This window comes from Mauremys mutica, unplaced genomic scaffold (genome assembly GCF_020497125.1).
Source record: "Mauremys mutica isolate MM-2020 ecotype Southern unplaced genomic scaffold, ASM2049712v1 Super-Scaffold_100163, whole genome shotgun sequence".
In the NCBI taxonomy this organism is placed as follows: Eukaryota; Metazoa; Chordata; order Testudines; family Geoemydidae; genus Mauremys; species Mauremys mutica.
In genome coordinates, this window is record NW_025423278.1 from 167,501 (window position 1) to 178,787 (window position 11,287).

At 54.4% G+C, this 11,287-nt stretch overlaps 1 long non-coding RNA gene across 1 annotated transcript in view; it reads left to right on the plus strand.

Annotated features, from left to right (window-relative positions):
• LOC123359620 overlaps nt 1-11,059 on the plus strand; it is an 11,082-nt gene extending 23 nt beyond the window's left edge. Inside the window, exons 1-3 of the long non-coding RNA XR_006575890.1 lie at nt 1-231; nt 4,503-4,506; nt 11,045-11,059. The exon at nt 1-231 is cut by the window's left edge and continues 23 nt beyond it. This is a non-coding gene — a long non-coding RNA (uncharacterized LOC123359620). The remainder of the gene's footprint in view (nt 232-4,502; nt 4,507-11,044) is intronic.
• The last annotated feature ends 228 nt before the right edge of the window (nt 11,060-11,287 follow it).

Below are 11,287 nucleotides of genomic sequence, written 5' to 3' on the forward strand. Positions count from 1 at the left end.
CACCTGGGAGGACGGAAGTCGATGTCGGTCCCTGGTATCGGTGCGCGCTAAAAGGCGAAGGGTCCCGATCCGCCTGAACACCGGACGGCCCCACCGTCGGGGTGCCGGCCCGCGAAGGGCCCTTCCCGTCGCGAACGTCAGGGCCACATCGGTCGGGAGGACGGCGGCCGGCGGGGCGCCGACGCTTGGAGCTCGGGTCCGGCCACCTGGCCTGCGCGGCGGACGTGCCGGGTGGCTTTCGGGGCTGGCCCCCCACGACACTTTGGCAGTGAGCCGGGGAAAGGAGGCCGTCCCGTGGCCGCTTTCCCCCCCGGGCGAGGTGAGGTACCAAATTCGGATCGGTCCCCTAGGCTGAGCTCCGGTTCTCAGAGGTTCTGAAAACCCTGTTGTCATGAATAGTTAGTAAAGGGTTAAAGCATAGTACCTGGTGGGCATCTGACCTGAGGACCAATCAGGGAAGAGAATTTGAAACTCCTAGGAGGGAACTTTTCCCTCTGGTTGGGGGGGTCTTTGTCTTTGGCCGTTTGGAGTTCAAGAGACCAGACTAGTTAATCAAGTCCCTACAAGTTCCACCTTTCTGAACTAATTTCTTCTAGTCAAGATAGTGAGTATTAGAAAGATACTTTGTGTCCTTATCTAATAATCCTATGTTTGCAATTCTGTGTGTTTGTTATTGATTATTCTTAATTCTGCTTGTACTGGTTGTACTGAGAAAGAGAGAGGATTCTCTCCAGAACTTAGCAAGGTTATACCCTATGAGTGCCCAGCTTGGATTCATAGAGATTCTGTATTTTCTTTTGTTCTCTTAATAAATTCTTTTCTTTTCTTTGGACTTGGTTAATTCCTTCCCTTGGGGAAATTCAGGGGAAGGGGAGGGGGAAGTGGGCTGCTTCCCTGTGTGTGTGAGATTCAAGGCGTTTGAATCCAGGCACCTCTGTCTCCAGAGCAGGCTCGAGAGAGGGAAGAGGGGGGAGGTTCCTCCTCTGTGAATTGATCTGTGTTCCCAAGGGGGGAAACAGGGGTGTCCCGGCCCACAGAATTGACCGGGTGGTGGCAGCCGAAGGGGAGACCTACCCTAGGATTTTGGGGTGGGGGAAGACATGCGGGTCCTCACTTTGAAACCGCCCAGTTTCAAGTGAGGGTAGACTCTGACATGGTGGCAGCGGAGTTTCGAACCCATTGTTACAAGCAGTTTTTTTCAGCTGGGCTACGCTGAAGGGAGCTATTCTCTTCTTCTAGAGCAGGAAAGCAACCTGACAGAAGAGGGAGTTTACAGTTTCAGCCAGGTTGGCTGGAGGGAATTAAGTTCCAGCAGGCTTTGTTGGAAGCAGTTTTCTTCTGTTTGCTTGAGGCAGCTTGAGGAAAAGGCAAGTTTCAAGCAGTTTTCAGGGTTGGGAGGAGTTTTTTTTCTCTGCTGGCTATGCTGAGGAAAAACTCTTCCCTAGAGGTGTGTCCTTCCTTTGTGATATCAGGTATCACTCAGGATTCCTAAGGTGGGGGGAAGTGCTCGCCAAAGTACATTCCCATCCAACAGGAAAAACAGGTTTGGGGGGGGAAGAGACAAACCCTCCAGCCAGGTTTTTTTTTTTTTTCTCCCTGTGTCTTTTGAAAGGATCAGAAGACAGGAGAACACAAATCCCTGAGGAATAGACCAGATTTTTCTCAGGGGTATTGTTAGCAGCAGCCTTTCAGCTCGGCTGCTGGGTACAGCAACTCAGAGCAGAGGGAGACAGAGGAATTTTTTTTTACTCTTTCCCTCTTTCTCAGTACAAACCAGTAACATTACACAAACCACAATTTGCTATACAAAGGATTGATTTCTCTTTCTTTACTCAAGTTATCATAGCCAGGGTTAGGGACTGTCAAACACCACAGACAGTTCACTGACTGCATAGGGGTGTGGCCAGCACCAGAAGGCACACAACCATGAGTACTGGTGAAACAATTAGCAAACTTGACCTGGCCAGGCTGCAGGCTGAAGAAAAACAAAAAGAACATCAAAGACAGATGGAACTAATTATTGCAGAAAGGGCCAGGGAAGAAGCTAACCACAAGAGGGAGCCGGAGAAACAAGAGGCTGAGCACAAGAGACAAATGGAAATCCTGAGGGAGACCCACCAGCAGGCTCTGGAATTAGCAAAGACTAAGCAGCAGGAGCCAACCAATCCAACCCCTTTTCAACCTACTGATCAACCTTCTCGGAGAAAATTTCCCGCCTACAGGGCAGGGGATGATGTTGAGGCCTTTTTAGAAAACTTTGAGAGGGCCTGTATTGGATACCATCTTCCTAAAGATCAATACATGCTGGAGCTGAGGTCACAGCTCAGCGGAGAATTATCCCTGGTGGCAGCTGAAATGCCTAGAGACCTGATGGACGACTTTCCACTGTTCCTAACCAAGGCCAGACTCAGAATGGGCATCACCCCTGATCACGCCCGTCAGCGTTTCAGAGCCCAGAAATGGAAACCAGAGATGTCATTTCCAGAGCACGCTGCTTACCTGGAAAAACACTATTTCTCCTGGATATCAGGATCCAAGGTTAAGGAGCTAGACGACCTACACCTCCTGATATTGATGGAACAGTTCCTAGATGGTGTTCCTGAGAACATTAGACGCTACATCCAAGATGGTAAACCAAAAACTCTCACTGAGGCAGGAGAGATTGGAGCCAGATGGATGGCATCGGTAGACAACACGAAAGCTACTGCCAAGGGGAGCGAATCCAACAGGGTACACACCGACACTAAACCCTACCGTCGCGGACCAATCAAACCCACACCTACAACCCACGGACAGTCACACTCTACCTCTTCTTCTACCTCACCAGTCTCCAGTAGACCAACACAAACCGGTGACCCATCAACTGGGCGATGTTTTCAATGCAATGAATTGGGGCATATCAAAGCCAAATGCCCAAAGAACCTAAACCGAGTGCAACTCCTTGCACCTTCACACCAAGGAAAGCCGGACATAGATGTATCTCAAATACCCTTAGAACATAGGGAAACTTTGAGAGTGGACGAAAAGGAGATCATCGCATGGAGAGACACTGCAGCACATGTGTCAGGTATCCACCGAACCTTCGTGGACCCCAAATTCATCAACCAGAAAACCAAAGTGACAATTCGACCCTTCATGTCAAAACCTGTAACATTACCTACAGTGCGTTTACCTGTCCAGTACAAGGGCTGGTCAGGGAAGTGGACTTTTGCTGTCTATGACAACCATCCGATTCCCATGCTACTGGGGAACGACTTGGCCCGACACATTGAACAGCAAAAAACAGAGGGAGTGGTTACACGCAGCCAAGCCAGACGAGCTGCCGGACCCATCCCTGTTCCTGAGCCATCCACCGGGACCCCGTCTGTGTTACCAGAGACCCAGACAGAGGTGGTGGAACCGGATCCCAGGCCAACACCTACAGCAGCCATAGTACATCCAGTCCCAGAACCGGAACTGGAAGAGCAACCAGCGCCAGCACCGGCGCCAGCGCTTGCAACTCCACCGCCAGAGGGCGCCAACGGGCCTGAACTGGCAGAAGCAGCAAACAACCCTACCCAAGAGGCTCAGCCGGAGCCTGAAATGACACTTTGTGCACCAGCGGGGAGCGGTCCACAGTCAACGGAAACAACCTCATCACCTACATCGCTTCCAGAGGAACTGGTGTCTCCCGCCTCAAGGGAACAGTTCCAGAGAGAGCAGGAAGCTGATGACAGCCTCAAGAAAGCATGGGCGGCGGCATGCAGCAACCCACCGCCTCTCAGCTCTACTACCCGATCCCGGTTCGTTGTGGAGAAAGGACTGTTATACAAGGAATTTCTTTCTGGTGGACACCAGGAGGGCTGGCATCCTCAAAAACGGTTGCTCGTTCCGACCAAGTACCGGGAAAAGCTCTTAAGCTTAGCCCATGATCACCCTAGTGGCCATTCTGGGGTGAAACGAAGCAAAGACAGGTTGGGAAGGTCCTTTGACTGGGAGGGGATGGGCAAGGACGTTGTCAAGTATGTCCGGTCTTGTGAGGTATGCCAAAAGGTAGGAAAACCTCAAGACCAGGTCAAGGCCCCTCTCCAACCACTCCCCATAATGGAGGTCCCATTTCAGCGAGTAGCTGTGGATATTATGGGTCCTTTCCCAAAAAAGACCCCCAGAGGAAAACAGTACATACTGACTTTTGTGGACTTTGCTACCAGATGGCCGGAAGCAGTAGCTCTAGGCAACACCAGGGCTAACACTGTGTGCCAGGCCTTAACTGACATTTTTACCAGGGTGGGTTGGCCCTCTGAAATTCTTACAGATTCGGGAACAAATTTCCTATCAGGGACCATGAAAGACCTGTGGGAAACTCATGGGGTGCATCACTTGGTTGCCACCCCGTACCATCACCAAACTAATGGCCTAGTGGAAAGGTTCAATGGAACTTTGGGGGCCATGATCCGCAAATTCGTCAATGAACACTCCAATAATTGGGATCTAGTGTTACAACAGTTGCTGTTTGCCTACAGGGCTGTTCCACATCCGAGTTTAGGATTCTCACCATTCGAGCTGGTGTATGGCCATGCGGTTAAGGGGCCATTACAGCTGGTAAAGCAGCAATGGGAGGGGTTTACACCTCCTCCAGGGACTAACATTCTGGACTTTGTAAGCAACCTTCAAAACACCCTCCGAGACTCTTGGGCCCTTGCTCGAGAGAACTTAAGAGATGCTCAAGCGGAGCAAAAGGTCTGGTATGATCGACATGCCAAGGAGCGGTCCTTCAAGGTAGGAGACCAGGTCATGGTCTTGAAGGCGCAACAGGCCCATAAGATGGAGGCGTCCTGGGAAGGACCATACATGGTCCAGGAGCGCCTGGGAGCTGTTAACTACCTCATAACATTCCCTGATTCCTCTTTAAAGCCTAAAGTGTTTCATGTTAACTCTCTAAAGCCCTTTTATCCCAGAGAATTACAGGTCTGTCACTTTACAGTTCAGGAAGGAGATGACACCGAGTGGCCTGAAGGTGTCTACTACGAAGGTAAAAGAAATGGTGGTGTGGAAGAGGTGACCCTCTCCACAACCCTACAACGTCTACAGCGGCAACAGATCAAGGGACTGTGCACTGACTTCGACCCCTTGTTCTCAGCCATCCCAGGACGGACTGAGCAAACCTACCACTCCATTGACACAGGTAATGCTCACCCGATTAGAACACCACCCTACCGGGTGTCACCTCATGCCAAAGTTGCTATTAAACAGGAGATTGACAACATGTTGGAGATGGGTATCATCCGCCCTTCTACCAGTGCATGGGCATCTCCAGTGGTTCTGGTTCCCAAACCAGATGGGGAAATACGCTTTTGTGTGGACTACCGTAAGCTAAATGCTGTAACTCGTCCAGACAACTATCCAATGCCACGCACTGATGAGCTATTGGAAAAGTTGGGACGTGCCCAGTTCATCTCTACCATTGATTTAACCAAGGGATACTGGCAGGTACCACTAGATGAACCCGCCAGGGAAAAATCTGCCTTCATCACCCATGCAGGGGTGTATGAGTTTACTGTGCTTCCGTTCGGACTGCGGAATGCACCTGCCACCTTCCAAAGGCTGGTGGATGGTTTACTAGCAGGATTGGAAGACTGTGCAGTTGCATACCTCGATGATGTGGCCATTTTTTCTGATTCATGGCCCGAACACCTAGAACATTTGAAAATGGTTTTAGAGCGCATCAGGCAGGCAGGACTAACGGTTAAGGCCAAAAAGTGTCAAATAGGCCACAACAGAGTGACTTACCTAGGACACCAGGTGGGTCAAGGAACCATCAACCCCCTACAGGCCAAGGTGGAGGCTATCCAACAGTGGCCTGTCCCAAGGTCAAAGAAACAGGTCCAATCCTTCTTAGGTTTGGCCGGATATTACAGGCGATTTGTACCACACTACAGCCAAATCGCTGCCCCACTAACTGATCTGACCAGGAAAACCCAGCCAAATGCAGTTAAGTGGACTGATGAGTGTCAGAAAGCCTTTACCCAGCTTAAGGCGATGCTCATGTCGGACCCTGTATTAAGGGCCCCAGACTTTGACAAACCCTTCCTAGTTACCACCGATGCATCTGAACGTGGGGTAGGAGCGGTACTAATGCAGGAAGGACCGGATCACAACTTCCATCCTGTCGTGTTTCTCAGCAAGAAACTGTCTGAGAGGGAAAGCCACTGGTCCATCAGTGAAAAAGAATGTTACGCCATTGTGTATGCCTTGGAAAAGCTACGCCCATACGTTTGGGGCCGGCAGTTCCAGCTACAAACTGACCATGCTGCGCTAAAGTGGCTTCACACCAACAAGGGAAACAACAAGAAACTTCTCCGCTGGAGCTTAGCTCTCCAAGACTTTGACTTTGACATTCAACACATTTCAGGAGCTTCCAACAAAGTTGCTGATGCACTCTCTCGTGAAAGTTTCCCAGAATCAAGTGGCTAAAAACTGTTCTTAATATGTTTTCATGCTTAGTAGTCGATGTAATAGTGCATGTGTTTTATTACTCTGGTTGTTTTACAGTTCTAGGAGGAAATCGCCGCCAGTGGATCCCACTGTGACGATTTGGGGGGCGTGTCATGAATAGTTAGTAAAGGGTTAAAGCATAGTACCTGGTGGGCATCTGACCTGAGGACCAATCAGGGAAGAGAATTTGAAACTCCTAGGAGGGAACTTTTCCCTCTGGTTGGGGGGGTCTTTGTCTTTGGCCGTTTGGAGTTCAAGAGACCAGACTAGTTAATCAAGTCCCTACAAGTTCCACCTTTCTGAACTAATTTCTTCTAGTCAAGATAGTGAGTATTTGAAAGATACTTTGTGTCCTTATCTAATAATCCTATGTTTGCAATTCTGTGTGTTTGTTATTGATTATTCTTAATTCTGCTTGTACTGGTTGTACTGAGAAAGAGAGAGGATTCTCTCCAGAACTTAGCAAGGTTATACCCTATGAGTGCCCAGCTTGGATTCATAGAGATTCTGTATTTTCTTTTGTTCTCTTAATAAATTCTTTTCTTTTCTTTGGACTTGGTTAATTCCTTCCCTTGGGGAAATTCAGGGGAAGGGGAGGGGGAAGTGGGCTGCTTCCCTGTGTGTGTGAGATTCAAGGCGTTTGAATCCAGGCACCTCTGTCTCCAGAGCAGGCTGGAGAGAGGGAAGAGGGGGGAGGTTCCTCTGTGAATTGATCTGTGTTCCCAAGGGGGGAAACAGGGGTGTCCCGGCCCACAGAATTGACTGGGTGGTGGCAGCCGAAGGGGAGACCTACCCTAGGATTTTGGGGTGGGGGAAGACATGCGGGTCCTCACTTTGAAACCGCCCAGTTTCAAGTGAGGGTAGACTCTGACACCTGTCCTCAAAAATCTCCGCGCACCTTTTTCAAAGGACACGTCGAAAAAGGCCGACCTGGGTACAGCGGGAGGAACTCGACTTTCGCGCCAACCTCCCGGTTCTCTCGTTCGGACGAGGCGGTTTCGGGCGACCCCTTCCGGACTTCCGCGGTACGACCGACCGCCAGGGGACTTTGCGTTTTTTTTCTTTCCGCTCGGACATATATCAATCGGCCCACTTCCTCCGGCTTAACCAGGTGGACGAGTCGCTCGCCGTCCTCGGCCACGGAGAGTGACTCCCTCCCCGCCACCCGGTCGTTTGGATCGGGCGCACGGAAGGTTTTTATTTTTCCAAAATTTGCCCAGAGGCTCCGGGGAGTTCTCCAAGGTCACCCCGGTCCCCGGAGCGGAAATGTATTTATTTATTAATTCATTTATTTTTGAAAAAAGGATTGTCCCTCCGAGACCGGGTCCTCGCCGCCAGGCAAGCTGCCCAGGGCTCACCCTCCTCGGCCGCAGAGAATGACTTTCCCCACCGGTCGTTTGGATCGGGCACACGGAAGGTTGTTTTTTTTCCAAATTTTACCCAGAGGCTCCGGGGATATCTTCAAGGTCACCCCGGTCCCCGGAGAAAAATGCTGTTTTTTGTTTTTTGTTTTTTTTTTAAAAAATGATCGGGACTTCCAGATACCGGGTCTCCGCCACCAGGCAAGCCGCCCAGGGCTCACCCTTCTCGGCCACGGAGAGTGACTTTCCCCGGGGTCGTTTGGATCGGGCACAGGGAAGGGTTTTTGTTTCTTTTTTTTTTTCTTTTCCCCAAAAATGTGCCCGGAGGCTCCGGGGAGTGCAGGAAGGTCAGCCCGGTCCCCGGACGAAAATTTTTTTTTTTTTTTAAAAGGATCGGGACCTCCGAGACCGGGTCCCCGCCGACAGGCAAGCCGCCCAGGGCTCCACGTCCCCGGCCGGAGCTCCGACGGCCGAAGGGAGAACCGGGTTGACCTGGTGGCGGGGAAGGGACTTTGGAAAATTTCCCCCGGTGAGCCCGAGGGACGACTGTTAAGCCTTCCTCCGGACCGCTTTGGGGGGGCGGGGGGGGGGGCGGGACTGTTAAGCCTCCCTCCCCAACCCCCAGACCTGCTGGGGGTTGACTATTAAGCCTGCACCCGGACCTGCCGGGGGTCGACTATTAAGCCTGCCCCGGACCTGCCTGGGGTTGACTATTAAGCCGGCCCTGGACCTGCGCGGGGTCGACTATTAAGCCCCCCTCGGAGGTTCCGAGGAGCGGCGCTGCGCTGCCCTCGGTGTGGGGGGACCGCCGGCCCGGAAGGCAAACCGGCCACCAAGTCAACCGGTCCAAACCAATGGGGGTGACCTGGTGCCCGGAAAGCCAACCGGCCGCCAGGTCATCCCGGAGCCACGGCCACCGAAGGGAGAACCGGCCGTAGTGGTCCCCGGCCAGCAGGTCAACCCGGAGCTCCGACGCCCGTAGGGAGTACCGGGTTGCCCTGCTGGCCGGCCGGAGGTATCACCGGCCACCATCTAAACTAGGAGCCCCGTGCGACGAATGGAGAACCGGGTTGCCCTGCTGGCCGGCCGCAGCGGTCCCCGGCCAGCAGGTCAACCCGGAGCTCCGACGGCCGTAGGGAGAACCGGGTTTACCTGCTAGCCGGCCGAAGTGCTGCCCTCCTGTGGACAAACTTGAATTGACCTCGAGACCGACCGGCCGTCGGGTCGACCCGGTTGGTAGACCTGTTCTCCGGGTGGGCGATCGGACGGCTCCCCTCTCCCCCGCCCCTCACACCGTGAGTCCCTCCGGGAGGGCGTGACCGGCAGGGTCCCTCCCGGGCGGGCGGGAGCCGCTGGAACGCTCGGGGAGGGGGGGGGGAGCGAATCGCACCCACCGAGACCGGGACCCGGCCGCCTGGCAAGCGGCCCGGGGCGCACCCTGCCCGGCCGCGGCTAGGGACTGCCTCCCGGCCGTTCGGCTCAAGCCCGTGGAAGTGTTTTCTTTTGTTTGTTTTTTTATTTATTCGTTTCCCCCAAATCGGCCAGAGACGATTGCCATCGGGCAGGCCCGGGTGTCGGCGGCAGGCTCCCTCCAGCTCTGATGGTGCCCCTCACTTCCGACCCGCAGCCCCCTGGACTCCCCGCTGAGCTCCCCAATCACTGTGCTGCAGGTGCCCCTCACTCCAAACCCACAACCGCTGCTATCCCAGTCCTGACCTCCAGACTCACAGCTCTGCTGGTGCCCCTCACTCCCGACCCGCAGCCCCCTGGGTTCCCTCCAGCTCTGACGGTGCCCCTCACTCCCAACCCGCAGCCCCCTGGGTTCCCTCAAGCTCTGACGGTGCCCCTCACTCCTGACACGCAGCCCCCTGGGCTTCCAGCAGCTCTACCGGTGCCCCTCACTCCTGACTCGCAGCCCCCTGGGCTCCCTGCTGAGCTCCCCAGTCACTGCACTGCCGGTGCCCCTCACTCCCGACCCACAGCCCCCTGGGCTCCCTCCAGCTCTGACTGTGCCCTTCACTCCCGACCCGCAGCCCCTGCAATCCCACTCCTGACCTCCAGACTCACAGCTCTGTTGGTGCCCCTCTGTCACGGACTCACAGATCGTGCCCACTCATGGCCCTGTGCGGTCCATGGGGGGTGCCCCTTTCAGTGCGACCGCCCTTCTCGGGGGTCCACTCTCTCTCGGGGTCAGGCCCCTCCACCTCATGGAACCGCACCTCTCTGAGCCTTAGCACGTCTGTCTCTCGCCGTGGGCCCCCTCAGGGAGTCCACGTGCTGTGGACCCCCTGGGCCTCCTCACCCCCGAAGGGGTTGATGCCCCCTGCTCTCTAGACTGGAGTGACTCTCAGCCAGCATAAAACAGGAGCGTTTATTGAGAGCTGAACCCAGCACAGGAAACTCTCAGGGCCTCAGGCCTGGCCTCCCTCAGCCCAGCACATCCCAGTCCCCCTGCAGCCAGGTGGGCTCTGCCTGCTTCCCCTCACCAGCCCCGAGCACCCCTGCTTCCCTGCTGGGCCTCCAATATCCCCGGCCTCAAGCCCCGCCTCTGTCCATTGTCTTCTCTCCAGGTAAACAGGGTCGTAAACAGGAAGGCCTGGGTCTCCTCTCCTCTCAGCCCTCCTCTGGCCCCTCTGGCTGGAACGGGCTGGTCAGGTCACCTGGGTCCTCTTCCCGCAGCCCATTGTCCTCCCACTGCCCAAAACCAGCTGTGACTCCTGAGCTGGGTCTCTGGGTCACCAGGTCACCAGTCACCGGGGTATCCATCTTCCAGGCCCTCAGCTGGGGTCCCTCGTCCCTCTCTGGTTCTCTGTAACAACAAACTCCCTCTCCCCTCACCTCGTTAAACCAGTAACACCCAGGGACACTGAGTCTCACCCCCTGTGCATGCAAACCACTGGAAAAAACAGAAAACCCCAAGAACCCCCCGCCCCTTCATCACATCTCTCCCCCCTTCATGGCTGAACGGAGCAGGGTCACTTAGCCAGTGACCTGGGGAAGTTCAGGGCCCCCACCCCATGATAAAGCATCCGCTATAACATTGGCCTCCCCCTCACATGAACCACCTCCATGTCGTAACCCTGGAGAAGCAGGCTCCATCTCAGCAGCTTGGCATTAGCCCCTTTCATTTGATGTAGCCACGTCAGGGGCGAATGGTCCGTGTACACGGTGAAGTGCCGCCCAAATAGATACGGCTGCAGTTTTTTAAGGGCCCACCCCATGGCCAGGCCTCCCTTCTCTATGGCCGCATAGTGCTGCTCCCGGGGCAGCAGCTTCTTGCTCAGGTACACGATGGGGTGTCTCTCCCCCTTAGTATCAGTTTGCATCAGCACCGCCCCCAGCCCTGTGTCTGAGGCATCGGTGGACACCAGGAAGGTTTGTTAAAATCCGGGTTTACCAGCACCGGGCCCTGGGTAAGTGCCCCCTTCAGCGCACAGAGAGGCCTTCGGCAC